The sequence below is a fragment of the Manis javanica genome, chromosome 4 (genome assembly GCF_040802235.1).
Source record: "Manis javanica isolate MJ-LG chromosome 4, MJ_LKY, whole genome shotgun sequence".
Taxonomy (NCBI): Eukaryota; Metazoa; Chordata; class Mammalia; order Pholidota; family Manidae; genus Manis; species Manis javanica.
Window position 1 is genome coordinate 123,319,543 of NC_133159.1, and position 27,548 is coordinate 123,347,090.

The window sequence follows — 27,548 nt, forward strand, 5'->3', positions numbered from 1 at the left end:
GAGTGGTGCAGGAGGATGAACAAAATAGCGAAGGGTATAAAGAGGCACAAACTTCCAATAATCAAATAAATAAGTCATGGGGATGAAAAGTACAGCATAGGGAATATAGTCAATAACAAAGTAATATCTTTATATGGAGACAGAAAGTAATTATACTTATTGTGATGAGCATTTTGTAGTGTATATAAATGTAAAATCACAATGTTGTACACCTAAAACCAATATAACATTGTATATCAACTATACTTAAGTAAAAAATTAAATCTTAGTAAATTGTCTCTGTTCCAACAGAAATTGTCTCACCATTTAGTTGACACATGTCTGGTATGTTTTAAATGCTACATCAATAAATAAGACAAGGACTCTGTTGTTGGGAGTCTCAAAATTCAGTAGGAAGCAGACATATTAGTGAACAATTACAAGGTAATATTTGCTGTAATGAAGGCTTGTTCTAGATATGGTGGGAGTCAGGGCCAAGTACCCTAACCCTGCCTAGGAACCAAGAAAAGCTTCAGAGAGGCCAAGAAGCTTAAGCTGATCCTATTTCAGTATCTGGTTTTCCCAATTAAAGAAAATGCATTTTATGACTATATATTACCAATAGTACAATCATAGAGAGATGCTGTTAACCTTGTGTGTGTTTCTTTTTAATTTTATGCATTAATATTTGTATGTATAAATTTGGAGCCATACAGTGTCATGCTGTGTAACTTAGGGTGACGACATGAGTCTTTCCCACGCAAGGCAATAAAAATACATTTAAAAAACGATACTACTTGGTATTCCATCATCTGACTATATCGTTATTTATTTAACCAAATGCTGTTGTTGAACATTTTGGTTATCTTCAATTATGTAATATTATAAACAAAACTGTAGCAGAGGGGAACCATAGAAATTATGTGGTAAAATCCTCTCACTTTGCAAATGAGAGAATTGGTTTCCAGCAAATTGAAGTGATTTGGCCAAACAATATAGCTAGCTAATTCAAGACCTGGATTTGGACTCCTGATAAAACATTTGGGGAAGCAGGAAGAGAAGTGAATTATGTGGAAGTTGATCAAAATGAAAAGCACTAAAAAAAAAAATGCTCTGGGCAGGCAGAAATGAGGACTCCACAGCAGAGAGGAGGGGAGAAGCCGTGAGGGCTTTGATGATGCCGGTGCACCTCTGTGCAACACTCCCATGCAGGGTACTGACCAGTCTCTCAGCAGATGGCCCTCTGAAGAAAACTTGACACTGTAACCCAGTAAGTCTCCTCCCAGGAGTCTGTCCCAGGGAGTTAGGATGTACATGGGGAGTCACTGAAGCATTGTTTATAATACAAAAGAGAAACAGAATCAATAGGATAGATGACAATGGATAGATAGAGGATAGGGCTAAATATAATACATAAAGAGGTTTTTTTATATATTATATATATTAAATCTCTTTTTGCATATATATATATTCTTTCTATATATTATAAATTCTTTTAATATGTAAAGAGATTCATTATAAGAATTGGCTCACACAGTTAGTTAGGGAGGCTAAGCCCCACCATCTGCCGTCTGCAAGCTGGAGACCCTGGAAAGCCAGTGGCGTAATTCTGAGAAACAGAGGGCCAAGGTATAAGTCCTAGGGCAAAAGCCTGAGGCCACTCAAGCCATCAGGGAGAGCAGACTCTCCCTTCCTCCACCATTCTGTTCTGTTCAGACTCTCAACAGATTGGATGATGCCCACCCACATCAGGGAGGGCAATCTGCTTCACTCAGTGAGTTAGAAAATTATCCTTCCTGCATCAGGAACAGACCCCAGTCATCCTGTCTGGCCCCTCTACTTCTCTTACAGAACGTTTGCAACACTCTGGTTGCCAAATATGTGTGGGTTTTCCCACACACCAAGTAACTCTCCATGAACACAGCCGGTTGTCCCACAATTTAACTCAATTCTAACACTATCTACCTGGAGATAGCATCAGATCCCACAGGTTAAGGGCTCAGTCCTATCAGACTGCTCCCACCCCACCCTGGATGCCAGCTGCAAGTCCAGGTGTCACGGGGCTTCTGACTGAGCAGCTGCAAACCGAAGGGTCCCACAAACGCCTCCTTGGATCGGGTTAATTTGCTACAGCAGTTCACAGACCTTGGGAAACAATAACTGATGCTTGCCATTTTATCAAAGGACTTGACAAAGGACACATATGAACAGCCAGATAGGTGAGGTGTGGGAGGGTCCTGAGTGCTGGAGCTTCTCTCCCCATGGAGTGGGGGCGTGCCCCCCTCCCTCCCAGTACAGATGTGTTTGCCAACCTAGAAGCTTTCAGAAGCCCCTACCAATGGGGTTTTATGGAGGCTTCCTCACAGAGGCATGATCAGTGATCAACTCCATTTCCAGCCCCTCTCCCCTCTGCAGAGAATGGGGGTGGGGCTGCAGATCTCAAGCTTCTAATCATGGCTTCATCTCTGTGGTGACAGCTCCCATCCAGGAGCCATCCACCACAGTGATTTAATGGAACAAATGATGCTCCTCATGCTCTTATGGCTAGGCACTTATAAGGGTCGTAGGAGCTCTGTGCCAGGAACTCGGGACAGATATATGTACAGAATGATTCTATTATTTCCAATTATCTCACACTCAGTCCACGGATCCAAATACTAATCTCTTCCAGTAACAACCTCACAGACACACCCAGAAATAATGTTCAGCCAAGAATCTGGGCACCCTGTGACCTAGTCAAGTTGACCTGCAATTAACCAGCACAGTATTCAGTGTCAGGAAGGTTAAGGAGGTCATGGTACATTCATAAGAAGCTGAGTCATGCTCTATGATTAGCTTTTTTCTTTTCAATGTTCTGCTTTTTCTGGCTCTGCAGCCCCCTACACTGCATGCATTCTCTGGGACCCACCAGCCTGTGTCTCAGGCAGGCTGTCCTTAGCCCCATACATTCTTTACCTTAGCCCTTCCAAACACATTTTGTGCTCTTTTCCTGATAAACACATATGATCGTCTTCAATACTTAATCGGAAGAGCATTGCTTTTGATTTAAGTGAAAAAAACAAGTTAAGAGGAATAAGAATATTCAGGCTCTTTAATCCAGGAATCCCACTTAATGAGAGTTAAAAACCAAAAACAAACACAAAGAACAGAAAGAGCTGAAACTATGAATATTACCGTAGTGCAAAACAGCTAGCAACTTCAAGTCCAATATTACGTGATTAGTAATTTAAAATACAGTGCGTGCCTGTAAGATAGTATAGGGTAGCTTTGGGGAAAAAAATGGAAGTGATGAAACAACGATGAAACTTGGGAAAATACTTATGTTATAATGTTACGTAAAAAGGCTGGTTGCAACTGTGTGAAAATATAAAAGCACAGGGAAAAAAAGGCTGAGAATACAAACTAATTATAGACATTGTTTAAGAGCAGTGATAGTTCACAGGATATGTCTTCTTCTGTTCTGTAAACTTTCTTTTCACATTGTCACATGATTTGCAATTAAAAATAAAAAAAATACTACCATCCATGTGTATTTTAGTGTGTTGAGGCACTGGGTGAAATGCATTTGAATGTGGCCACTGCATGGCTGCCAGGCTTTGGACTGGAGGCGGATGTCGCCTTTGCTCCGCAGTGAGAACACTTCCCCCACCCGCAGGCAGCTGGGACGCGTGAGACTGGGCCCAGCAGACATGTGAGTTTGTGCCTGCTAGTCGCCTGTGTCACATTACATTGTACTTGGTGCCTTTATGCCTCCTAGCACGGAGAGACACACCGTTCCTTCCTGTGCAACTTGCTCAGAGCTTTTGTTTTGTCGTTTTCTAAATATCCCGAATGTAGAGTTTCTCATTACCCTGAGGACATGAGCAAGCTCTGCTCTGAGCATGCACTGAAGGAAAAAACGTCGTCCTTGTCGTTGTTTTCCATCACAGAGTCTACATACATAACAGTAGTTACACATCCTGGGGCTGGATCCCACTATGGCCTTGCAGGAGAGAAGTAGCTCCAGGTGACACTCTGATAAGTGGCTCTGAGCATAGGATAGGCAGTAAGCCCACACTGCAAGCCCAGCTGACCAGTGTAAGACCATGTAGCTCTGACTTGAACACCTCAGCAGATGTGGAAAGGATTATAAAATTTCCCTGATCCCATTTCCTGCACTTTGCATGAACCCTCTTGCTCTCCATCCCCATGAAGCTGTCTGCCAGCTTCTGCTTGAGCCCTGCAGTGATAGCACACTTTTTGGAGAGCAGCAGGTGCCAGAACTGTTTTGCCTACATTGTGCTGCCTGCTACATGTCTGTGAGCACCAGTAAGCCCACCAGACAGGAATGCCTATTATGTTCCCAGGGCTATTTTAAAGGTTTAACTGATTTGACCCTTAAAATAATTTTGTGGGGTGGATGCTACTATTACTCCAATTGGTAGATGAGGACACAGGAGTCCAGTCAACTTAACTAACTTGTCCCAAATCAAAGTCACATGGTTAGGAAGCACCAATTCTGGGGCTCAGTCCCAGCAGTTTGACTCCACAGACCGTGCTCTTAGCTACACAGTGCTGCCCATTGAGTGCAGGTCCATCTCTAAGTCCTGCTTCTGCCTTCTGGAGCCAGACAGAACAAGGGCGCTTGGCTCGCCTTTTACAAGCTAAGTATTCAAATAGTTGAACATTTTCAGGTCTCTCTACCGTTCCTCTTCCATATCTCCCTTCCTCTGCAAGCTGAGCACCTGCCTTCCTTCCATGGTCTCTTGGCCGCTTCACCAGGCCACGAAGCCCTCAGTGCACTGAATCCTATACCCTCTCAGCCTCACCAGCTCACCAGTCAGCTGAGCTCGACCAAGCAGAATCTCATTTGTTTTGATAAACAGAATTCTTTTATTCCAGGCTTCTGATGGCCACGTCTCCCAAACCAAATGTCCAATTCTCTGTCCGCCTCTCTCCAACCCTCACTAGGGGATGGGGTGGGCAGGGTCTGAAATCATTCAGAAGAGGAAGCCAGTGCTGTTAGCCCCTGAGAACAAAATCCCTCAATCTGAATTTCAAAAAAGACTAGTTTTTCATTTCCCCAGGGACTTAATATAGTTATCAAATGAGGAGTTGAGGGGAAGGGAGTAATAATTTGTACCGTTCCCAAGCAGGAAAAAAGCTGCTTCAATTTCTATAGTCCATGTCACCACTGTAAACTTGGCATTTGACCGAAGCAGGAAGGGTGATTGTTTTGACTTTATCAATTTCCAGATGATGCTGATAAGCTCTGACCTATCAGTGGGAACCTACTAGAACTAAATTTATATTAATCACAGAAAGAAACAGCTTGAATGAAAACAAAGCGCTCCAAGCTAGCAACCGGTAATCATTTGGACCAATAATATTTAGTAAAATTTAAAAATCACTACAATTGTTTTTCACACAATTAAAAAGGTATATTGAAAGCAATAATACTGTCTTGCATTACAGAGTGGGATAATATTGTTCACAAGCTTGTGTTTAGCCAGTGGTACCCAGCACAGTGATGGCTCAGGCAAGTTCTTCATATCCATTCTCCCAAATTCGAAGGCTCTGATTCTTAAAGGTAAATGATCAGAAATAGCAGTGGCAAGTGTTTACTCATGTTTAAGAGAACTGGGGATAATGAGATCAAAAGTGGACTGAGAAATTATGGAAAGACTTCTCACTGAAAACTACTTCTCACATTCCGCTAACCATCAGGACAACAAAGTCAAAAAGGTGGTTAGGTTTCTCACTTCAGGAGATGATGGCAAATGAGTTTTTAATTGATGCTGGACTCAATGCTCCATATTTGCTTATATTTCATTGCAAACTTTGTATATGATTTTAAACAATACATCCCTAAGTTACTTCTTGACAACTGAAAACAAAAGCAGCAAGTGATGGAAGAGAGACAGCTTTCAATGGGTGAGCCACTTGTACCAAGTTGGGTCTTTTTGAAGAATCCTAATGTCTGATTCATCAACCTTAAAATTATTATATTTTATCCCAGCATGATACTATTTCAATGTACTCAAATACTACATAGGTCACTGAGAAATACCACTTTAGGTAAACCTCTTGAAGTTGCCAATATAAACCAAATTTTCCATTAATTAAATTCCCTCACCTTATTTATTTGCTTGTTTATTATGACTGATTGTTGAAAAAGTAAAAGAATTCTATATGGCTTCAAAAAAACAAACAACAAAAAAAAGAGCTATCCTTTACCTATACCTCTGTACCCCTAATTCCTATTCCCTAGAGGCAACACTTTGCAATTCTTTTCAGGTTTTTTTTTTGGTTCCCAGTATTTACCTCCATCTTTCTAAGGAATATTCTCAGAGTCTTTGTTGTTGCTCTTTTTTTATTGTCTCTTGAACTGCCACGGCGAATGGTAAGAATTTAGTTCTCTTGATGCAGGTGTCCATATCCCTAAAGAAACATGGACTACCCTTCCACCATTCCTCCAAATGCAGTTATCACGCTTTGATTTGATGCATATTTATTACCATATTTTTACCCTGTGATAATTATTCATGGTTGAACTAAAAGTTCCTTTCTTGAATACTGTTTTATTTTTTTCTGATTCTCTTGCAGGCTTCATTTTCCCAGCATCCATCACCAATTCATTCCCAAGTCCTCTGCCAGGGGTCCACATCCACTCACAGTATAATTCAGCACATGGGTAACACATGTGGCTAATCCCTCCTCCCTCCAAGCTCTCCCTCCTCTTGCTCCAACCTCAGCAGGCTATCCTCTGTCCCTGTTGGCCCTGGGAGGTCTGCTCCCATCATCCTACAGGCTTGCCTTCATCTTCCGCCTGTCTGAGAGCCCCTGCTTCTGGGATCATGCTGTGTGTCTCTTTTGGTTTACTTCTTTGTTTCAGAAACTTCCTAGGCAAGTAGGCAAGTGGGCATAGAAGATGAAATATGTAAGACATTTTAGATCTAAGGTATGTTCATTCCATATTAACATCTAATTAATAATTTGGTTAGCTTTAGAAACCTGTAAGTGGCAGTTTTATCAGAATTTTGAAGGCACTGACTCAGCTGTCATCTAGCTTCCAGGATGTTATTGAAAAAGCTAGTAGTTGAATAATTAGAACGTTAGTCTGATTCCTGGTATTTTGTATATGACTTCTTTCTCTCTCACGCACACATGAGCGTACGCACACACACACACACTCCTTGCAGCATCCTCTCCCTTTCTTAGGTATTCTGAAATTATATGATGAAGGATCTTTCATCTTATATTTTTTAAAGATCTGTTGAGATAGATACTTGGTTTACCTTTTAATCTGGAAACTCATACACCTCAGATGTGGGGAATTTTATTGAAATATTTCTTCAGACAATTCCTCCATCCATTTTCTCTGTCCTCTTCTCTTCTTCAGCTGTCAAACCTTACCAAACCAATCCCTTATATGTCTTGTTTCTTTTATCTCCTTATGCTATTTGTGAGGGAATCTCTCAACATCTTATTACAAAATTTATATTGAATTTTTCACCTTCTATCATGTTTTTAACTCCCAAAACTTTGTAGCTCTTGTCTAACATTACTTTCTTATAACAGCCTGTTTCTGTCTCACAGCATAATATCATGTCTCTATGGATATAAATAAAAGAGATTCTAAGTTTCACTTCTGCCAATGTCATTTCTGCTTCCTCTGAAGCTTCTTTTCTGCTTTATAATGTCTCTCAGAATAGAGGTTTTCCTCGGGGCTTTGTGATCCTCAACAGAGAGGCACTATTAAGCCAATAGAAACTGTGTGCCTGAGTAGAGCTTTTGATTAAGACAACTGGCTTAGGGACACTTTGTTGAGAGATTCCAACTATCAGTTTCAGCCCATCTTTTCTCATGGCCAGTCCACGTTCCTGAGAAGCAATCTTGCCATCTCCTCCCTGGTGTATAATCTGACTGGCAGCCTTCCACAAGCCCATGGGAGAGAGAAAGATGAGTGGTCTCATCATTCAATGTATCAGTTTCCATTTTGTCCTCTATTTTCAGTACCCATCATTATAATATACAGCATATTTTCAACATCCTTGATAGCTCATTCCTTCTTGGTTTTGTTATTAGTGTAACACTAGCCTCATAGAATGAGTTGGGAAGTCTTCCTTCTGCTTCTATTTTCTGGAAGAGACTGTGGGAAATTAATATTACTTTTTCCTTAACTATTTGATGGAATTCACCAGCAAAACCATCTGGCATTGGTATTTTCTTTCATGGAAGGTATTTAATTATTGGTTCCATTTCTTCAGTAGATATAAGGATATTCAGATTTTCTGTTTCTCCTTGAATGAGTTTTCATAGTTTGTATCTTTCAAGGAATTGACCAGTTTCATCTAAGTATTAAATTTCTGATCACATGGTTATTCTTACACTTCCCTTATTACCTTAATGCCCATGTGCTCAATTGTGTTGACCTCTTTTTTATTTCTGATATTGGTACTGTGTGTCTTCTCGCTATGTATCTTTTTTCCCCCTTGTTCATCCTGGCTGGAGGTTTACCAGTCTTATTTATCTTTTCCAAGACCCATTCCTGGTTTGATTGATTTTCTCTATTGTTCCCTGTTTTTAATGTCACTGATTTATACCCTAACTTTTATTATTTTCTTGCCTTGGCTTCCTTTAGTTTTAATTGACTCTTCTTTCTAATTCAATTCCATTGTGGTCTGAAAACATACTTTGTGCAATTATTTGGTTAAGCGTGGTTTGTGATCTACAATGTGGTCTGTTTTGATGAATATTCCTTATTAGCACAAGAATATGTGTATTCTGTAAATATTAATTAGAGCAAATGGATTGAGTGCTGTTATGATTCATCTATATTCTTTATTGATTGCCTGCTTGATCTATCAATTACTGGCTGAAGGGTGTTGAAGTTTTATAATAGTGAGTTTGTCTATTTCTTCTTTGGGTTCTATTAGTTTTGTCTGAAGTATTTTGATGTTTATTTTTAGGTACATATATGTTTAGGATTATTATGTCATCTTGGAAAATTGGGCCTTTTTATCCTTGATAATCTTTCCTTTCATCTTCCATGTACTGAAGTCTATTTTGTTGGAAATTAACATAAGAACTCCATTTTTTTAATATGAAGAGGTAATATTTATTTTTTGCTCTGTGAGGATCCTTTATAAGATGATCATTAGTGTTTTACAGTTATAAATTTCCCTCCAAGATCTGCTTTCATTTCATTCCTTAACTTTCAGTATATTCTGTCTTCATTCATGTAAAAGTATTTTCTAATTTCCTTTGTGAGTTATTCTTGACCCATTGGTTACTTAGAAGTGCACTGTTTAACTTTCACATATTTGTTAATTTCTCAAATGCAGTTTGTTTTGACTGTTAGCATGGTATATCTCTCTCAATCACTTTACTTTTAACCTATCTCAGTCTTTCTAGTTAAATTAGGTTTCTCATAGACAACATGTAGTTAGGTCTTTTTTCTATCAACTCTGACAATCCATTTCTTTTCATTAGTGTACATAAACCATTCATACTTTGATTTATTGATATAGTTTGATTAATGACTACCATGTGTGTACAGTTTTCTATTCAGTGTATTTGCTATTTTTTATGTTCACTTCTCTTATTCTTTTGGTTTTAATTTATTTTATCTTGTCTCTAAACATAGCATCTATGCTTCTTTTTAATTGTTTAGTAGTTGCCCTGAAACTTTACAAGATAAATTTTTAAATAATCTAATTCCATCTTGAAATTGTTATGTACCACTTCAATGAAGTGCAGGTATTTTATAACGGAATATTCCCCATTCCTCCTTCCTGCCTACTGTTACATTGCTGTCATTCACTTCACTTATCATATGCTATAATCGCCCAATATGTCATTAATATTATTGTTTTAAACAGTCATCTTTCAGAATAGGAACAATAAAATACTTTATCTTGTCTTCATTTATTGGTTCTCTGCCACTCTTCATTTCTTTATGTAGATCCAAGTGTCTGACCTATACAATGTTTCTTCCTTGCAAAGAATTTTTAATATTTCTTACAGCAAGTCTCCTAGCAATGAATTCCCTCAATTTTTGTTTATCTGAGAAAGTCCATTTTTCCTTCACTGTAGAAGAATCATTTCACTGGATAGGTGGTTTTTTTTTTCTTTCAGCCTGTTAAAAATTTCACTACATTTTCTTCTTGCTTGCATAGTTTGATAAGTTTGTTGTAATTCTTACCCTTGTTCTTCTATAAGTACTTGTTTTCCTTCTCCATCTCCCTTTTAAATTTTCTCTTTGTCTTTGGTTTTCTGCAATTTGATTATATTGTATGTGGGTTTGGGGGTGAGGGGTAGCTGATGTTCTCTGAGTTTTCTGGAACTGTGGTTTTGGTGTCTGCCATTCATTTTGGAACATTCCTGGCCATTACTATTTCAAATATTTCTTCTGCTCCACTCTCTCTTTCTCTTTCTGGAATTCCAATTACAAACATGCTACGCTCTTTGATATAGTCCCAGGGTGCTTGGGTATTCTGTTCTGGATTTTTAGTTCTGTTTTCTCTTTGCATTTCAGTTTGGGAAGTTTCTATTGACCTACCTTGAAGCTTGCTACCTTATTTACTGTGTCAAGTCTACAGGAAAGGCTGTTATTTGTATTACAGTGTTTGGCAGTTTTTTCTAGCATTTCCTTTTTTTTTCCTTAAAATTTCCAATCATAATCATTTTTAATTCCCTATTTGGTAATTCCAAAATCTCTGACATATATGAGCCTGGTTCTGATGATCACTATCTTTCTTCAGACAGCGCTTTTTCTTGCCCTTTGGCTTTTTTGAAAGCCAGGCATGTTGTATCCGGTAGTATTAACTCAGATAATAGGTCTTCAGTGGGAGGTTTCATGCTAATCTGGCTAGGAGCGTTGAGCTTGTTTAATGTTTGCTGTAGTTTTAGGTACCTGAGGCTTCCAATTTCTCTAGGGTCCTTGCTTTCGCCCCCTCTCTTGGCTCTGTACAGGAAGTCTGTGTCTCGCAGCTGTAATCCACGTGTATGGTGCTGGAGCCCTCCTGGGGCGGTGGCAGGGGATGGGGGAGAGGAGGAAGGCATTGTGTGATCTTTTAATGAAGTCTTAACCTTTTAGTGGGCTTGACCTGGAGCTGTGACCTTCACAAATGTCTGTATTCTTGCAGGGGTATAGCATTCCTCCCCTCCTGCCCATCTTTAGGCCCTTCCTTGGCCACATTCCTAATCCATTTCCTTGGAGCCCTATCTCATGTGGACTCTTTGTTCTCTGCAGGGGGCTGGGGTGTAGAGGAATCCTTTTCTCCAAGTTCACCGAACTGTACTTAGATGCAATCCTTTTCCCTGGGCAGTGGGCCTTTGTTACTGAGAGGACGCTTGGCATGTCTGACAATGGCTCATCTCTCCCACCCTCTGCTGGGCTCACCAAGGGATCTTTGAAAAGTCACCATGAAAAACCTGATGAGGTTCCTAAAAGGAAGGCCCAAGAAAGTGCGGGGCCCCCTAAGACTGGGCATCCATGAGACTGTCACTCTCATGCTACACTCAGCCTCCAACAATTTGCTAAACTTACCATTTAAATGTTTGTACCAGTCTGTGGCCCATGGCTTCTGTTCCAGGTAAGCAGTCTCAGTAACTGTGTCTCCCTGGATGTTCCTGACCCTCCCAATTTTAGGATGGCATTTGACCCTGTGACCTCAACTCTTTGATGGATCCAAGGAATGTCACTGAGTTTTTATTTGTCCACACTTTTCTTGTTTTAAGTAGTGACAGTTTCCAGGCTCTCTGCCTATTTAAAAGCTGAAACTAGAAGTCTCTTCATACTATATTTATACCTCAATGAATGAGTCACTAACCCACTTTTATACATTTGGAATAAATACAAAATGACATGACCACAGAAAAGCACATATAACAACCCTAAATAACCACAAATACCACTGTGCTACAGCAGCAGGACCACCACGCTCCATGAATGGCGTGGCAACCAAGATGGACCCAGGAGCAACTCCGCGCAATGTTCATGCAACCTTCAAGTTTTTAATGATTTACAAAGTGTAGGGCTTCTAAGAAAAATCACAAATCACACATTTCCCTTTTATGAAATACATGTTTTTCACAAATAAAAAATTTTTTCCCCTTATTAATTTTTCCTCTGAAACTGCAAAAACATCTGCGGATGACTTGATAAAATCCTAGAAAACACCCTGAGAAAGTCCTCATTGGTTTTGCCATTCTCCCTTGAAATGTGGTATCTTGTAAGAGAAGACAACATTAAGGGTGAGTCCAAGGAAGCAAGGTGATGGAGGATCAGGTGTCCATTTATGCATTCATTCATTTATTATATTCTTATTAAATGGAATATGTTCCAAATACCCAGGGCCCAGATATATCCTCTCATTGTAGGGGCAGCGCGCCTTACTGTAGTCGCACTTTCCATATGGTAGGACTTGCTGTGGAGGGAATTCATTTGTTCAAAGGTCAAATGGGCTTTCTCTGTATTTTCAAACAGGATCACGTCTCTGGTTAAGCATCAGTAAGCAATGATAACTGTGCCAGTCTTGGCAAACTAGCTGATCTTTATTGGCCAAGAGGCCACTCATCACCGGCTCTTTCCTTAGCATTATTTTTAAGAATCACCTGTATTGCAAAATACTCAGCTCATGGTCACCATCTCCATACTCTATCTGACTCACAGAAAGGATTATTTGCCTGACCAAAATCGACCCACGTGTCTTGTGAGAGCAGTAGAAACAGAATTTATGGTCATTGTTCAGCATGGTGTTGGTAACCCCTGCTCACTATGAGTCGAGTATTTTCAAAGCCACCCACTTTGGAAGCTCTGTGCTGGCCATTTCCACCCTTACTGCACATTCAAGCCCTCTTTTCATCTAGCCATGCTCTGCCCCTCATTTCCTTTAGGGAAGAGTATTGTTGCTGGTATAAATCTTTTTCTCTGGCTCTCAGCTTTCTTTAGGGAAGAAATACAACTGCTTCTTATAACCCAAATCCTTTTTGGATCAAAGTGAGCATGCACTTTTCAGCTTGACTGTTAGTATAACAGGAATCTTTTGGTCCTGATTCATTCACCAAGAAGTGTAATTACATTGTCTTAATACATACATATCCCAGTCATTGCTGGTTGACATCATCTAGTTAAGTGGCTGGTCTGGTCTTTATTCTTAATTTGTGCCCTGTGCAAAGTTAATGGACAGAGTGAATCAGTCTAGTCTTTCTGCTCTGTTCATTGTGGGCCAGAGGATATGTCAGCTGGAGGAAAGCAGATCCTTTTTTTATAATTTATCTTTCCAGAAAGCAACTGATACAGCTGCCTGTGCATGGCCCATACTGAACTGGTTGCATCAAGGGACAAGATGAGCAGCTGGAGCTCGCACACTACGATGAGGAGCACTGGGTTCTCAGAAGATCGGACAGTGACTTCAAACAGTGAAGATCTGCATGTGGGTCTCTCTTTTTCATTTTTATCTACATAAATAGGTAAGTTGCATGCAGGTCCACTCACCAATGAGAGCATTAAGTCAAGGGTAACTGTACATACTGATATTGTTAAATGTTGTTAACCTTAAAAATAAAAGTTATTTTTCTGGCAAAAATGGGTTTGTTTGGGAATAGCAGAGAATTACAGCCTAGAAGCAAGCTAGCTACAGCAAAACCACAGGAAAGCTGTTTTATAGAGGAGAAGGGGTGAGTTGGGAGGGCTGTTCTACAGCCCGATGTCCATCAGAGCACACTGGGAATGCCATGTATCGTGGCTGAGTTGTGACAGTCTCATTGGCTGGGCAGTTGTGGGGAGGAGGAAGGTGGAAACCTCTCTTCTTCCTGCTGGGTAGTAAAGCAGCTAAAACCAGGTGGCTTTGGTCTCTCTTGGGGGGGTCTGAGATTTACAAGGAGGGGTGGGCATGAGAGCACCCCCTGCTGGCCTCCTGATGCCAGGTCAGTGAGTGAGGTTTCCCTGTACATGATACTTTCAAATGTCAACTACTAAAAGCAGTCTCAGTGGACAGTTTGATGATTTAATCATTGCCAAATTAAAAATAAATACCTAAAGGCTTGACCTTCATTGCTTTAAAATCAAAGTCATTATCTCTGGAGATTTGCTTCCACTTATTTAGATTACCTCTAACACTTGTGTTCAAAATTCAAATAACGATTTACCTGTATGTGTTATTTATAACTCATTTAAAGTAGAGGGTTCATCATAGATCTACACTACTAAATATTAGACTTCTTTTGGGAACACTATGTATATCAGTAGAGATAAAATTCGAAGTTTTATGAAGAGTTACTGCAAAGCTATAGTAATTAAGACAAATGGATATCTCCACAGACCACACAAATAGAACAATGGGACAGAATGGAAAGCCTACAAATCTATACATAAAGGAAATTTGATATATAATAGTCGTGGATATCTGAATTACTGAAGGATGAACTATTCGATGAACGGTTCTGTATCAATTGATTCTTCACAGCTAAAAAATGAAATTGTAACCTAACTCACATCTACACAAGATTGGCAGAAATTTAGAAGTCTGATGATACCAAGTGTTGAAAAGGATGTGGAACAACACATAGGAATTCTGAAACACCACTGGGGGCATGATTTTTTAAAATTACTATTAAAAATAATTTGTCATTTTCTAGACCATGTGAAAATGTACCTGCCCTGCAATCAGATTCCACTCCCAAGCATCTGTCCCAGAGCAGTGGTTTACCGCCTTATCAGATGAAACATGCTCTTTTGATTTACTATCCTTGTGTGAAATCCATAAATGATGTAACTTATTGACACACATAATTTCAAGAAGTTCACATAAACCAGAGAATCAAGGATGTGCTATAAAGCAAACTAAACTGTGGTGTAATTTTGAGCAGATAATGGAGAACTTTACTTTCCCTTGGGGATAGGAACATTCTCCTTTGAGGAGCATTAAACCTATGAGGAAAGAAAGATAATTCTAGAATGCTACTTGATTCATCAATTAAAGATATTTATAAGGTCATAAAAAGGTCAATATGATACCTAACTACAATTTTAAAGGGAAGTAAATTATAATAAAATATTATTTCAACATGTAAGTACTTTGTCTTTTAAGAAAATGTATTATTTTATTATAAAATACACATAACATAAAATGTATCATTTTAACTGTTTGCAATGGCATTAAGCACATTCACACTGTTCTGTATCCACCACTATCCATCTCTAGAACTTTTTCCTCTCTACAATCTGATACCCCATACCCACTAAACAACTCCCCATTCCTCTCTCCCCCTTATCCCTGGCAATTGCCCTTCTACTTTATTGTCCCTATGGATTTGATTACTCTAGGTTCTTCATATAAGTGGGATTATGCAGTATTTATCTTTTTGAGACTGGTTTATTTCACTTGACTTAATATCTTCAAGGTTCATCCAAATTGTAACATGTCTCAGAATTTCCTTCCTTTTCAAGACTGAATAATATTCCATTGTATATCTATTCATTTACTGATGGATACTTGAGTTGATTTTACTTTTGGGCTATTGTGAATAATGCTTCTATGAACATGCATGTAAAATATCTATTCGAGTCCCTGCTTTCAATTATTTGGGGTATATTCCCTGCAATGGAACGTTATCCAACAGAGAAAATGAATGAATGTGAACTATATCTATCAAGATGGATTAATTTAAAGTCTACACAGTTGAACAAAAAAGGAAGGATGTATACAATATATCAATTATGTAACACTTTGAAACAGCAAAATAATTTTATGCATTATTTAGAGCTATATTTATACATAGAGATAAGTAATTATAAAGCCATGCATGGGAATGATACTGATTTCAAGAATAGCAACTATCTCTAGGGGGCTAGAGGAGAATTATATCAGAGACAAGTATACAGGGGTTTAAACTTCATTCCCAATGTTTTATATCAAAAGTTAGACAATAGCAACATGGGTGTTCAAGATACTATACCTTAGATCTTTTTTGTCTAAAATGTTTTTAAACAAACAAAAAACAAAAGCAAAGACTTGTGCAGTTTCTGATTCCAAAGAGACCTGGGTTTGAATCCTATAAGCTGTGCAATACTGAGTAAATCACTGAACTCCCCTAAATGTTAGTGTGCTTTTCATAAAATAGGGATAAAAATAGAAGCTACTACATAGGAATACTGTAGGATATTGAAATGACAGGACATATTTAAAGCTCCCAGTATATTGTCTTCTTCTAGAGTAAGTGCACATTTGCACCAAAGAAGAATAACCACTGTTTAAACAGGCTTCATAATCTCTGTAATTTTTAATAAACAGTCTTATCCTACCTTCTGTCTGATCAGTGTCAAAATACATGTATCAGCCCCCAATGGAAACAGTGAATAGATGTACTCCAGTTACTTGTCAGATAACTCTCTGTTGTCCAAATCTTATCAAAATTCTGTCTATGAGAATATGTATTTATGGAAGATTGCCTGAAGGGTGTGTATTCATCTGTTCTGTAGAAATGATAAATTTTACCTTAGAATCAAATCACACCATGTGAAAGTTGCATATCTGGATGGCATCATTCTGCCTGTTGTCAGATTTACTTGGAAGAATTGAACTTTGCTGTTATAATATCAGCTTGCATTGAGGGTTGCTGTAAGAAGCAATCAAATAAACTTTGCTCTTGTATTTATGGCTGAGACGAAATCCAGGGTGTTATTCTCTGAATCAAAAAGTGTTTTCTTTATGAAGATCCAAGGGAGATATTTTTCTCAGCTCAGCAAGGTGAAAACCTTAAACAACTGGTTTGTCTTTATCTTGCAGACAGTATCGATCTTTTAACTGAGCATATTTCCCTACTTACTTTAGTCTATAGAAAAATGCACAGCTCAATCTTTAGCTCATCTCTAGTATCTCTATAATATAACTTAGCATGTATTCTTGAGAGGTAGGGAAACTTACCCCTGGATTGCTTTCTGACACATATTATCTCTTTGTTCCCACATTTTCAATGATTTATTTTCCATTTATTTTTGGAAGCTGCCTTTAGAAAAATAAGGATAAAATAAAGGAAAGTAGTATATAAATAAGTAATAAATCAAGTGGGCAAAACTATAACTTGTTTACTTTTGTATTCCCTACAGAACCTTGCATTGAACTTCATTCCTAGTAAATGGTTAGTAAATGTTACAGTAAGAAAAGATAAGATTTCTCAGTCCATTCTTTTTCTTGCTTGTGCATAGTCATAAGGTTGGGCTAGACATAAAAAAGGCTTGATGAAATCAAAATACCAACAGCATTCTTCAATGAACTAGAGCAAATAGTTCTAAAATTCATGCCCACAAAAGACCCCGAATAGCCAAAGCAATCCTGAGAAGGAAGAATAAAGCTGGGGGGATTATGCTCCCTGACTTTAAGCTCTACTACAAAGCCATAGTAATCACAACAACTTGGTACTGGTACAAGAACAGACCCATAGACCAATGGGAAAGACTAGACAGCCCAGATATAAATCCAAGCATATATGGTCAATTAATATACAATAAAGAAGCCATGGATATACAATGGGGAAATGACAGCCTCTTCAACAGCTGGTGTTGGCAAAACTGGACAGCTACGTGCAAGAGAATGAAACTGGATTACTGTCTAACCCCATACACAAAAGTAAACTCAAAATGGATCAAAGACCTGTAGGTAAGTCATGAAACCATAAAACTCTTAGAAGAAAACATAGGCAAAAATTTCTTGAATATAAACATGAGCAACTTTTTCCTTAATGCATCTCCTTGGGCAAGGGAAACAAAATAAAAAATGAACAAATGGGACTACATCATGCTGAAAAGCTTCTGTACAGCAAAGGATACCATCAGCAGAACAAAAAGGCCTCCTGCAGTATGGGAGAATATATTTGTAAATGACATATCTGACCAGGGGTTAACATCCAAAATATGTAAAGAACTCACAGGCCTCAACACCCAAAAAGCAAATAACCCTATTAAAAAATGGGTGGAGGATATGAAGAGACACTTCTCCAAAGAAGAATTCAGATGGCCAACAGGCACACGAAAAGATGCTCCACATCGCTAATCATCAGGGAAGTACAAATTAAAACCACAATGAGATATCACCTCACACCAGTTAGGATGGCCACCATCCAAACGACAAGCAACAACAAATGCTGGTGAGGAGGCAGAGGAAGGGGAACCCTCCTACACTACTGGTGGGAATGTAAATTAGTTCAACCATTGCGGAAAGCAGTATGGAGATTCCTCAAAAAACTCAAAATAGAAATACCATTTGACCCAGGAATTCCACACCTAGGAATTTACCCTAAGAATGCAGGAGCCCAGTTTGAAAAAGACATATGCACCCCTATGTTTACTGCAGCACTATTAACAATAGCCAAGAAATGGAAGCAACCTAAGTATCTATCAGTAGATGAATGGATAAAGAAGATGTGGTACATATACACAATGGAATATTATTCAGCCATAAGAAGAAAACAAATCCTATCATTTGCAATAACATGGATGGAGCTAGAGGGTATTATGCTCAGTGAAATAAGCCACACAGCAAAAGACAAGTACCAAATGATTTCACTCATCTGTGGAGCATAAGAACAAAGCAAAAACTGAAGGAACAAAATAGCAGCAGACTCACAGAACCCAAGAATGGACTAACAGTTTCCAGAGGGAAAGGGACTGGGGGGGTGGATGGGAAGGGAGGGAAAAGGGGAATAAGGGGCATTATGGTCAGCACACGTAATGTAGGGGAGGGGCATAGGGAAGGCAATATAGCACAGAGAAAACAACTAGTGACTCTGTAGCATCTTACTATGGTGATGGACAGTGACTGTAATGGGTTATGTGGTGGGGACTTCATAATGGGAGGAATCTAGTAACCACAATGTTGCTCATGTAATTGTATATTAATTATACCAAAATTAAAAAAATAAGAAATAACTGGAAAAAAACAATAAAGGCTTGATGAAGCTCTGAAAAGCAAAAGAGAATGCCTTGATACCTTCTGAGTGAAGTTGGATGTTTCCTGAAGGAATGCTTTAGCCACTCTTGAAGGTTTACATTAATGCTGTCTACTTTATGAAAACATTCCCAATTGTAAACAAATCCCCTTTTCTCCTCTAAATGCCTCCAGAACCTGCTGTCTCTAAGCACACATTTAAAATTTGTTTCATGATGACTTACCTTGAGATAAGATATAAAGATGGTAGATGATAGATAGGTAGATAGATAGATAGATAAATATGATAATTTGGAAGAGGAAAAGACCACACTTACAGATATTTTTTGCATTCATAAGCTAATTAATGATCACATACTAGTTCAATAAATATTTTAAATAGGTAAATGAAAAATCCATTTCATTGATTGATTTAACAAACTTGTGTTAAAACTCTGTTCATATGCAATGACATGGATGATGCTCAGATTCATTATGCTACATGGTAGAAGTCAGTATCAAAAGGCTGCAAACTTTTGATTCCACTTATATAATATTCCTGCAAAAACAAAACTATAAGGATAGAAAATAGATCAATAGTTATCAAGGTCTGGGGGCGAGGGAAGTTGATTACAGAAGGGCATGGTGGAATTTGGGGAGTAATGGATGCTTATACATCATGATCATCCAGGGGTGGTTAGATAACTGTATAGGTTTGTCCAAACACTCAGAACTCTACCCTAAAAAACGTAGATTTTACTGGTTGTAAATTATGCATAAATTTAACATAATGAGGAAAAACCTTTGTTCAGCATCAGTTGAAAGATCTAAGCAGATTTTCCATTTCCACTCATCCAGTAAGTTAACCCAGTTCCTAGTCCAGCTGTACTCGTGCTGACTCTCCTCTCTTCGCCCACTGTAGATACTGCTAATCCTTATGGTATTTTTTTTCATTCTGAAGCAAGACAGGGCCTCATGCAGAATCTTTAACAGAACATTCCAAGGAGCCACCAACCCACCAACAATATTTTAGATCTGGCATGAGATAAAACCTATTTGATGCCTGGGACCCATGTCATCCCAAACAGGTACCAGCATTTGCTTAGTTATGCCTACTCTACATGCAGGCATAATGCTGACAAAGAGTTAATTTACCTTCAGGTGACTAACTTTCTCTCCTTTGCCTTAATTGATTGTATTAAAAAAAGGACAAATATAAATGTCAGCCCAAGATCACATTTTGTGATCTCAATCCAGTCTTAAAATTTTCAGAAAGTGTGTCTCCATCCATAAAAGTAGATACAATGACCTCAGGATGTGATTGTGACACAAGGAAGGGGATTGGGGCCTGGGGACATGGGACTGACTGCCAGCTGGGACCCTTAATAGCAGTATAAACAGAGAATCTGAAGATAGACTTAAAAGAAAAAAGGCACAGATCACAAAATATCCCATTTTGTGCCTTGCACCATGTGGAGCATCCAGCGATGAGAAAAAGAAATAGATTCCCTGCCCCTGTGGACTTTATAAGCTAGTGGAAGTGATGGCATTAAAGAACTAGTCACACAAATAAATAGATGCAAACTGTTATATGTGCTGTGAAGAAAAATGCCGGCTGACGTGGGAATGATACAGAGAAACTAAGTAGCATGGGTGAAGGGGGACCTAGCAGAACTCTTTTCTAAGAAGTGACTTTTAATCTGAAGGCCACAGGAAACAGAGGTGTTGGCCAAGTGGGATGGATGAGGACATCCCCGGCAGAGGCCTGTGCTCAGATCTTGAAGAGGGAAAATATGTAGAACCTTGCCCTAATGAAAAACCACCAATGTCATAGGAAAACATGATGCTAGGAATGGCGTGGCTCAGTCTCAGGAGGAGAGGTGGGCATGAATCAGGTCACACAGGCCCCCATAGTCCATTATGAGGATTTTAAATGGATCCCAAAAACCCATTGGAAAGCCATGAAAAAAATCATCATTAATACTCCAGGCCAACAGCCATGATAAAACTTGAAAAAAGATAGTATGCTCTAAAATGAAATAAAATTAAAAATAGCTGCATGAGCTCCCATAGCATTTTATACCAATCATTTGAGTATCATTTGTCACACTGTATCAGTTAAGTATCTACATCTGTCTTCTCTGCTGGACCAAGAGCTTCTGGCAATCAGCAACTATGAGACATAAATTATTACAATGCCAGGATTTGAAGCATAGTAGGTGCTCCACAAATACTTGCTGATTTGAAATAAATTAAACAAAATGTCTAAGCATGCAAATATATACATTCCAAAGCCAACTTAATATATGAATTCCCTGTTATGTCCCAAAGTACTTAGAGATGCAAAGTTATAGATGCCTCTGCTAAGGATAAAATAGCCTTTTTGGAGCTGTCATGAATATATGCTGATCTGAATTACTCTGAGAATCTTCTGTCATGGTTCCAGCAATGTGGAGAAAAACAAAAGACAACATGGAGATAAAATTACAGGTTACAGACTATTATTTTTGGAATTTGTTCAAAACCCAGACAAACACAGCACGAATGTGAGAACAGCCAACTAGTGATGAAATTTCCCCTGAATGGATCAAGAAGAGTCAGAAAAGGTAATGATAGCCCAAGAACAGAAAATAAACCAAGCCAAATTTCTGAAAAAAAACAAGGTGCGTGGAGCAAGTGACTGAGTTTTACAGAGAATTTAGAGAACTCTCAAACTAAGCATTGGCAGAGAGCAAAACGGGATAGCTGTAACAACAGGAAGAAGTTACTGGCAAGGATGAGTTGTGCCCCCTCCTCCCCATTTGTATTTTGAATGTGAATTTCATTTGAATTTGATTTTGAATTTCAAAATTCATACTTTGACTCCTAACCTCTAGTACCTTCAAATGTAACTTTATTTGGAGATGTGATCTTTACAGAGGTGATTAAGTTAATGTGAGGTAATCAGAGTGGGCCTAATCCACAATGATTAGTGTTCCTGGTAAGAAGGGAAAATTCAACACAGAGGTACCCATTGAGGGAAGATACCGTGTGAAAAGACACCGAGAGAAGACAGCCATTGATAAGCCAAAGAAAAAGTCTTGCAATAGATCCTTCCCTCACAGCCCTCGGGAGGAACCAACCCTAACAGCTTTATTTGGGACTTACAGCCTCCGGAACTGTGAGAAAATAAATTTCTGTTGCTTCAGCCCCCCATTCCGCAGTAATTTGTTATGGCAGCCCTAACAAGGGAACACAGTGATCAACCTGAAAAATCCTCATTTACTGGAGGATTTTAAAAGTAGCTGAATTAGTAGATCAAGGGATAAAATGGGCTCATATCTGCCTGAAGTGGGCTTTTCTGGTAGAAACCCATTCACCAGAAACAGTGCAAGGTCAGGGCTTGGAATGATATATGACTAATAACAATGAATGACATTCATAGGTGTTAACATGTGCCAGGCACAATATCGTGTGTTTTACATGATTTATTTTAGATCCTTACAACCACCCCATGAGTAGTTCGGACTATTTTACAGATGACAATACTGAGCATCAGGGAAATTTTGTTTCCTTGCCCAACGTCAGACCGTGTAAAGGGTTGAGGAAGGAGTCAAACCAGGTCACCTTTCCTTCCCTGCTCTTCTCCTGCTCCAGTCCCTGAAAATCTAGTGGATCCAGGGGCATCTTGACACTCAGCAGAGTGACCAGGAAATCTGTCTCAAGCATCAGATAAATAGAAATCGGAAAGGATGGAGAATCCTCTTTCTTGGACTCAAAGACAATGTATTTTATGCAGAAGGGTAAAAGTGCCTTTCTTTTCTCTCTCTCTCCAATGTCTTTCCATTTCTTTTAATGGCCAAAAGCAGAGACACAAACACCCCACAGTAAGCAGGTAACTAGATTGATCCGTGTAGCAAGTTGAACTACATGACAGATGAGGTTTCCTCCATCTACACATGCAGATTTTCAGGAGGGAATACAGAGAATTGTTATCAATGAGTTACAAGGGAGAGAATTGGGATGGAGATTGCTAGCCACAGTTTACCATGCACAGGATCTTGGGCAAGTCAATTAACAAAGCTGAGCCTCAGTTTCTAAGTCCAGCCAATAATGGCTACCTCACAGGACCACCTTTTTACATTTAAAAATATAAATTAGTTCATTTAAAGAGCTTAGAAATCAGCCTTCTCATCCTTTTAACAAAAAAAAAAAGCTGAACAAGGTGAGAATTCACCACAGTTCTTGGAGGTTTCAAGGTAGACCACCATCCCAAAATTGGAAGAAATGGGAGAATCCAGAGAGTTACAGCCAAGATCTGCTTACCTGGAGCAGAAACCCTTACAGCCATGAACTGGTGGGGACACTTACATGGTAATTTGCATGATGTGCTGGAAGCTGAGTGTGTGGACTGGCTTGAGAGTTTCTCAATCTTAAACTACTCCACACTCAGCCTCCAGCCATTCTCCTTTGTTGTGGGGACCTGTGGTCTTGGTGGTGGTAGTGGTGGGGGTAATCACAACTTAATGGTTTTATCTCCAGGAACTTCACCAGGTTCTTACAGTGAACAGATAAGAAAGGTCCTCTCCTGGCTCTGGCGGGGTAGGGAGAAGAGTAACCAGTGTAGTGCACAAGAGCCTTCTCCACCCAAAGGCCTATTCCCCAGGGCAAAAGATGCTGTTGAACCTCATCCCACTTGGAAGAAGGTCAAATCTCCAACTCCAGCCCTCGCTAGTCTTCCTCGAGGAAAAAAATAAAAGCCAAGGTATACTTGTAAAGGTCACAACCCAGGGGAACAGACCCACTGAAACTGAGATTTAATCATAAGATTAGAGAATGCTCCTCCTCCCCTACTTCTTATGACCACACTGACAAGGCTCCAGTAAAATAATAGCATCTTACAGCTGAAAGAGCTAAAGGGTGCAGACTCTATTTGAGGGAGAATTCCTAGGGAAGCCGAAAGATGGTGACAAAAACAAGGGTCCAAGAGAAGTATGAAGCTTCTGGTCCCTCTAACTACAAGCCAGCTCCTAGCCCAACTTCTAGCCAAATGAACATAAAACCTTACCATAAAGGGCCATTTACTTCAGTCCTTATTACCTAGTATGTCATTTCTGCCCTGTGACAAAAAAATAACAAGTCTTGCTAAAGGAACAGAAAAAAACACAGTCTGACAATATGAAAAAAGCAAGAGAACCAGATATAGATGTCACAGATTTTGGAATTATTATCACCCAGGGAATTTAAAATAACTATAATTAATATGTTAAAGGCTGTAATGGGAAATAAAGCATGCAAGAACAGATGGATTTTTTTTTAAGCAGAGAGGTATATTCTTAAGAAAGAACCAAAAGCAAATTCTAGAAATCAAAAACTGTAACAGAAATGAAAAATGTCTTTGATGGACTCATCAGTCAAGTTCTTTCTTCCAACATGGCTGAGGAAAGAGTTAATGAATCTGAAAACAGGTTGAGAGAAGCTTCCCAAACTGACTTGCAAAGATAAAAAAAGGTGGAAAAACAAAATCGAATGCCCAAGAACAGTAAGACAATTTCAAAAGGTATAATGTGCATACAGCTGTAATGGTAGAAGGAGAAGAAAAAAGAACAGGGTAGAAGAAATATTTGTAATAGTAACAACCAAGAACTTTACAAACAATTGACAAACACCAAAACATATATATAAGAAACCATCTATCTAAGAAACTCAGAGAACACTAAGGAAGATAAATACCAAAAAATATCTACACTCAGACAACTTAGAAATCCAAAGGCAAAGAGAAGATCTTGAAAGCGTCTAGATCTATGATAAGAAAAGAAAAGCATTGGAGAAGGATAATTGAAGGCAATATAAAATGTTATGTTTTGTTATTCTTTTATCAAAAATTAACAGTTCAAAGTAACAATGGTAAATGTATTGGGTGATTAGAGCTTATGGATAAGTAGACTGAATGACAATAACACCTTAAAGGATGGGAGGGTGAAATTAGGCATATTTTGTTAAAAGGTAGCTGTACTACATGTTAAGTGGTATAATGTTATTTGAAGGTGAACTTAGATTACTTAAAAATGTATATTGTATGCTCTAGGGAAACCACTCAATTTTTTTTGAACAAGTATAATTGGTATGCTATAAGATAAAATGGAATCATATAAAATGCTCAAATAGATCCAGAGAAGGCAAAAAATAAAACCTAAAACAAGAGGGAGAAAAAAGAAACAAAGCACAAATCCAAGCAATAGAAAACAGTTACAACCATGCTAGATATTCTTTCAACTGCATCAATAATCATTTTAAATGTTAATGAGCTAAATACATCAATTAAAATGCAGACATTGTTGGAGTGGACTTAAAAAAAAACCACTTTAAATATAAAGACTCAGGTAGGGTAAAAATATAAAAATAATTTTACACCACAACCAAGTGGGATTTATTGTAGATATGTAATGCTGGTATAACATTTGAAAATCAATCAGTATAATTCAGCATATCAACAAACTAAAGAAGAAAAATCACATGAAGTATCAATTCAGAAAGGCTTTTGATAAAATTGAACACTCGTTCATGATAAAACCTCTCAGCAAGCTAGGAACACAGGGAAACTTCCTCAAATTGACAAAGAACATCTACAAAAAACTGGCAGCACATATCGTAATGGTGAGAAGCTGGACCCTCCTCCAGTAAAACAGAACACAAAGCAAGCCTGTCCCCTCTCATCCACTTCTACTCAACATCATACTGGTAGCACTGGCTAGTGGGGGATAATAAAAGAAAACAAACAGTATACAAATTGAGAAAGAAAATATAAAACTGCTGTGTTCACAAATATTGTTTATATGAAAAATCTCAATGAATTAACAAAAAAGATCCTAGAACTAGTAACTGAGTATAGCAAGGTCACAGGATAAAGTGCTAATATACAAAAGTCAGTTGCTTTCCTATATAATAGCAATGAACATTGGAATTTGAGATTAAAATCACAAAAGCACCTTTAAAAAAAGTAAATAGGTATGAGTCTAAGAAAATGTGTACAAGATCTATATGTGGAAACTACAAAACTGATGAAAGATCTAAAACTAATGAAAGATCTAAATAAATGGAGAGATATTCCATGTTCATGGATTGGAGGACCCAATATTGTTCAGAGGTCATTCTTTCCAACTTGATCTATAGATTCAACACAATCCCAAAGTCCTTGGGTTTATGTCCAGTGTTGTAGTATTAGGCAATACTCTCAGATGGGAATGAATATTAGGCAATACTCTCAGATGGGAATGAATGCATGGGAAAGTGTTTCAAGATCCAACAGGAAGATTCAGATTTGCTAAATATTGACCATGATAATAGTTAATTTACACATTAAAGCTATTATATAATCATCACAACAATCATAAAAAAGAAACGTTCATTCTCTCCAACAAACCTTTTGACTGCTAATCATCTAGAGCTTCTTTGGTCAAGGCCAACTATTTTCTCCATACTAGTGGTTAATGCTCGGCTGTCATCTTATTTGCACCTCATCTCTGGCAGTATTTGACATAGTTGATCATTCTGTCCTTAAAACCTCCTTTACTTGGTTTCTAGAACACCTCACAGGTTTGTCTCCTTAGGCTCCTTTGCTGGTTCATCCTCTCTCTGAGCTTTACATACTGGAGAGTTCAGGGGTTCTGTTTTTACTTGTCTTTTCTCTATCTGTACCTACTCCCTTGTTGAGCTTTTAGAGTTCCAAAGCTTTTGGAACTCATCTATATTGAATTCCAGATTTTTATCTCCAGCCAAGACCTCTCTTCTGAGCTTCAAACCCACATATTCAATTGCATCCTTAACATCTCAACTTGGAGATCTAAGAGACATCTCAAATTCAACATGCCCTGAATTGAATTACTGATCTTCCTCCTAAAACCAGTTTCTTCCACAAAACAATTCCCTGTCTCCATACATGGTAACTGCATCCTTCCAATTCCTCAGGCCAAAAATTTGGAGTTATTCCTTATTTAAATCACTGAAACCCAATGTTCCATCCATCTGCCTGTAATGCTTTAGCCTAAGAGAACAACTTAGCTAATCCCTTCTCGTCCTTCAAGTCCTTGCTCAAATTGTCTTTTCCATCAGTCCACCACAGCCAGCCCTGTGTAATATTACAATCTGCTCCCCCTACCTCCCCTAGGACTCTTTACTTCCCTCATCCTTCTGTTCTTTTCCTCTTCTTTGTGGCCCTTATTAACTTCCACCATACATATAACATACTCTGTTCATTATTTCCAGAATCTGTCTCTCCTGGGCAGAGATCTTCATCTGTTTTGTTCACTGATATATCCCAAGCATCTAATGCAGTAACTGATGCCTAGGCAACACCCCACAAACAATTATGCATGTTAAAAGAATGTAATTCTTTGTTTTACAAATGAAGTAATAAACAGCAGTGTGCCTAATCCTGAGTCTCAGAATATGCTTGATTTCCAAATCATGGTGCTTTGTACCATTGTATCTTTTTCTCCTCTCTTTAGATTCACTGTATCCCCAAACTGGCTATAGCTCAAAGTCAGCTGAAGAACTTTAATAAAACACTAGACTGCACTCAAGTTTCATTCGGTTGGAGGTGTGGTCCATGTGTCTGTATTTCCACTCTCCTAAGTGATTGTGAAGAACATTCAGGTTTGTGGACCACCACTGTAGCTC